Source organism: Lineus longissimus, chromosome 4 (genome assembly GCF_910592395.1).
Source record: "Lineus longissimus chromosome 4, tnLinLong1.2, whole genome shotgun sequence".
Classification (NCBI taxonomy): Eukaryota; Metazoa; Nemertea; class Pilidiophora; order Heteronemertea; family Lineidae; genus Lineus; species Lineus longissimus.
In genome coordinates, this window is record NC_088311.1 from 12,672,998 (window position 1) to 12,677,522 (window position 4,525).

Sequence of the window (4,525 nt, forward strand, 5' to 3'; positions counted from 1 at the left end):
TCCATTCAATTTTGACTTCTCTAATCAGTCTTTGGGTGTTCCGAATGCTTGACACATTTCGAACATGTTTTGGTTGGAAACAACCCTACAGTCTTACACTTATGGCTGAATGAATGACAGTGCATTTTCGTGTAAGCTCGGTGACGAAATGCTGCGACACTATTCGTCACCAACATGCTTGATGGGTGGTGCCATCTGCACAAAGGACGATGAATTAAATAACTGATGTGACATTGGGTGATATGAATAAAGACTAGCAAATGCTTTTACTTCAATTTTGTACAGAAAGGCCTAGTGTAAATGTACATGGAGTTTTAGATAAAAGCATTGCTAACCTTCTGTCACAAATTCTTTCAAAAACTAACAAAATACCCCCAGACATATCACCCATTGTCGCTGCATTTGCAGGTGTCCACATCGAGGAGTAGATGATGTCACTACATGTACCAGGGTTTGTACTTTCATATACAGTGGACCTACTTCTTGTGGACACCTTTCTATTGAGGACAACCTCTTTAATAAGGACAGTAGTTTTTGGTTCCAAATTGGTTGTTTCCATTCAACTCGACTTCTCAGATTAGGACACCTCTCTGTTAAAACAGCACTTTTCAGTCCCTGGGGCATTTCTGGAAATTTCATGCTATAGAGCAATTGGTTCAGCTAAGTGACAAGAACAGTACTATAAGACGGTTTTAAAAAGTTGAAAATTATTTATTTAAATGACATATGAATGGTTCAGCAGTAATTGGCAGTGTGCATTATGTAATGAAATATGATTTACATAATATAACATTTTTGTGACAAATAGTACAGATGATGGATAAATCGATACAGTGGATAGCTGTTAGAATATGCAATACATGCAATAGCATTTGTTTTTATTGAGATTTTGCAAGAACCAAGTGGTATTTTGACAAGATAATTGAAAGCCAATAACACTACAAGAACATGACTTCAATACATTGACATTGTAGTACCGGTACTTGGTATACTAAAAATATTCAAAGATGGGTATCTTGAGTTAAATGTCAAAGTACAAGATGTATGAATGAAGGAGGCACTCGGGTAAGAAATGGTGCCGCTAATGAAAGATTAGAATTAAGACATATCTCTGTATTTCATGTGGTGTACTGACAAATGGTGCAGTTTGTTAGCAATTTTGTACATAGTTGGTGTGTCATGTTTATTCATACATCTTGCTATATAAAAGCGAGTGAGAGAGGCATTGTGACATTAGAGTGTTGTATATATCTATAGAATATGTGACCCGTCACAGCAAAACCAGGTACATGTCGCACAGAAGATGAGCCTAAATGACACCAGGAGATAATGGAAGAAATTGATGTGCTCATATTTTACAAAAGGCAGACAATAGATAAATGAACAAACAGTCCGTCTCAACCTGCCAAGCTCAGAGCGACATGTGCCTGGTTTTGCTGTAACGGGTCACATATACAAAGTTTACATAAAACAAGATTTGTATGTTTATTTAGGAGGAGTACAAAAGTTGTATATAAAATGCCGACTTCATAATGATTTATAGGACACAAAATTTGACATGACAGCATTTTATAAAATATGAATAATCTATAATGAGAATAGTTTTGTAGCACCAATGATTTGAAAAAACTGAATTTATTTATTGCATGAATAGAACACAAAAAACAGGATGATTACATGACTGTCACATGCGTGAAATATATTGTCATGGATGGGCATTGGGAACAAAAAGAATTGCTGTTATCAGCTGCATTGGTAGCGATTGCTTTAGCTGATTTTCAGAAACTGACAGGAATGAGAATGTTGATATAGTGTTAAAAAAATATTTTTATAACATACATTGCATTCAAATAACACTAAGAAGTAGACGAGTACTAATTTCGCACACTTGAAAATATATGGACATTGACTGTCACTGGTAGTGGTAGTAGAGTAATTACATGCCATCAGCAGCACTAATTCAGACAGTTTTCGCTGTGCTTCAGTAACTGACTGGAATGACGTTTGATTGTGCTGAAATGATACATAATAACGTACATTGCTTAAACAAAATGATTACAAGATTTGTACTGTCTTGAAATATATGGACAGGGACAGTCACTGGAAGTTTGACATGCCATCAGTTGCACTGCTCCCGACAGTTTTCACTGTGCTTCAGTAACTGACTGGAATGACTAAGTTTGATTGTTCTGTATTTGCCTCCATTTGGATTTTGTGAACAAAAGTTACTAACCTTGTGTAATTGAAGTGTCGAATTCGCCTTGGTCGAAATGATAATACAGTAAATAAATCTATTGAATGTTGCTGAAAAGAAAACATTTACTACGTTAGAAGCCATGTACATGATAACACCACCACCACCATTATCAATATCATCACAAGTCAACTGGGGAATATGTGTGATATTTGTTCAAAACTTGCGTATATGGTATTTGCAGGTCTATTGTATTGTAACATATTTTTCACTTTCAAAATTAACTTTTTTACTAGAAATTATGAATCAATACTAACCGTAAGAAGCGTATGAAATTACAGAAGGCCTTCGTCGAAAAATGTAATGTACTTGTACTCATTCGTGTCATTAAACCTGAAAGCAGCACAGCATAACAGTGAAATTACCGTGACATCAATGGATGTCAAACTAACGTAGTGACGTGAATTTGAATTCGAAGTGCACAATTTCACAATTAAGGTTTTGAACACATTGAGAACTGAAAAACTTCATACAAATGCTTTCACACCAATGATATGATTGTGGCGCTCCTGATGAGGTATCGCCCTCTGCTAAGCAGCTTTGGTCGTAACTAGGGTAAATGTTTTTTTCAAGTGATATGAGCGATGCAATACCTTAGTTACCACCAGCGCCACGTAGCAGTCAATGAAGTTGTGCTGGTACTCCATTAACGTCATGCTTCAAATTTGAAGCAAATTAATATTACCTTCATCAAGTACGTAATATTACACCAGGCCTTTGTCGAAAATGTAGATCTCGGAAGTCTAACTGTATAAATGAAAGAAAACATCAATGTGACAATATGGTCTACTATGTTTGAGGGGGAGAACGGGTATTTTCGGGACACTGGGATGGGCCGAAAATAACTGTCGGGATTCGGGATAGACACCCTTATTTTAGCGGGATTCGAGACAAGCCGTGTTTTGCGTCACGATTCGGCTAAAATTGCTTATTGGGAAACGGGATAAGCCTTTTTTCCTTACGGGACGTCGAGACAGTTACCCCCCCCCCCCTTCCCCGTTCCCACCCTCATGACATGTAGCAATGATTGTAGGCCTATTTTTACTCACAATCTATTTTTTTGTAATTGATAGGCCTACTGGTAGTATCAATGTGAAATATGCCACACGTTGGGAGCATGCAAGGCCTATACTTATAGTACAATACACCATCATCATAATCAAATAAGTATTTCAATAATACACTGTCAACGAGAGTGAATGTTCAACCATCAATCACGTGCATTGTAGTGTACATCACATTCGAATTTCAAAACTACCACTTATTTTTGCCGTGAAACTGACCTGAGTTATCGAAACACCGTCACCCCTTCGAACGGATAACGAAAAGAGGAAGAAGCAGGTCCGCATTTATCGAAATATTGCTAAATATAATTGTCAAAATGTCGACCAAATTACCAATTAAATCACAATAAACTTATCAAATGTTCACTCATGCCTTTAGGTGAAAAAATACTGATTTTTCAATCATTCTCAATTTTACAAATCACCAATCACAAAAAGAAATAATGATGCAATTACCCAAAATAGATGAGATTTGACCACTGGTATAATTCCGCCATCTTGGATATCGGCATCGTCACCACCACTTCAAATTCTAAAGTCTTATTCAGGCCTAATATGTGTCACCTGCTGTGGTAAAATGGCTTGTTTTATAATAAATAACAAAATATGATCTTTGTAAATAAAATCGGAGATCTTCTGGTGTGTTTTTATGTGAATTTATTACGAACTATCAATGCAGCGCAGGGCAGCCATCGTGTTCTCATGCGTAGTGGCGATGCGATAGCCATCCGCGGCACTGCTTTTCAAGATGGTGGCAATTGCCCAGTGCTAGAGGCGTTGTAACTTTGTAAGGAAAATTGAGAGCAGGCCCCTAATGAATGAACTCTCAACGATATCGATATATTTTCGTAATTCCAGCACAACTGTTCAACAATGAACGTCCACCGACAATCCCACTTAACGAATATTAATATCAATTCATATCATGTATCTTAAAACGCGTTTATTTCATTTTAAAAAGAGTTATCGAGTGAACGATGACCTACTACCGTACCCTCGAAATAAACAGCCAAAATGACCACAAAAACACCTTTTTAGAAAAAAACAGCGATTTTTACGAAATAAATGTCATCAGAGACGAAACTAGACACTAATTTAGCTAGGTATGCACAGTAATAGTACCTGAAGTGATCGATTTCAAGGAGAAAATACACTGAAAACAACTTTTCAGGAACAGAAATAAGATCACATTGTGAATAATGAAATG

The 4,525-nt window shown here is 36.7% G+C and overlaps 1 long non-coding RNA gene across 2 annotated transcripts; it reads right to left on the minus strand.

Moving 5' to 3' along the window:
• Nucleotides 1-493: 493 nt before the first annotated feature.
• Nucleotides 494-2,991, minus strand: LOC135486580 (uncharacterized). 2 transcript variants are annotated; one of them, XR_010446726.1, is made up of 4 exons: nucleotides 2,940-2,991; nucleotides 2,512-2,587; nucleotides 2,234-2,304; nucleotides 494-2,013 (listed from the first exon to the last, which is right to left on the minus strand). It is a non-coding gene; the product is annotated as an uncharacterized LOC135486580 (long non-coding RNA). The 2 variants fall into 2 exon arrangements; XR_010446725.1 differs by lacking the exon at nucleotides 494-2,013 and having other exon boundaries at nucleotides 2,061-2,304.
• Nucleotides 2,992-4,525: the final 1,534 nt, after the last annotated feature.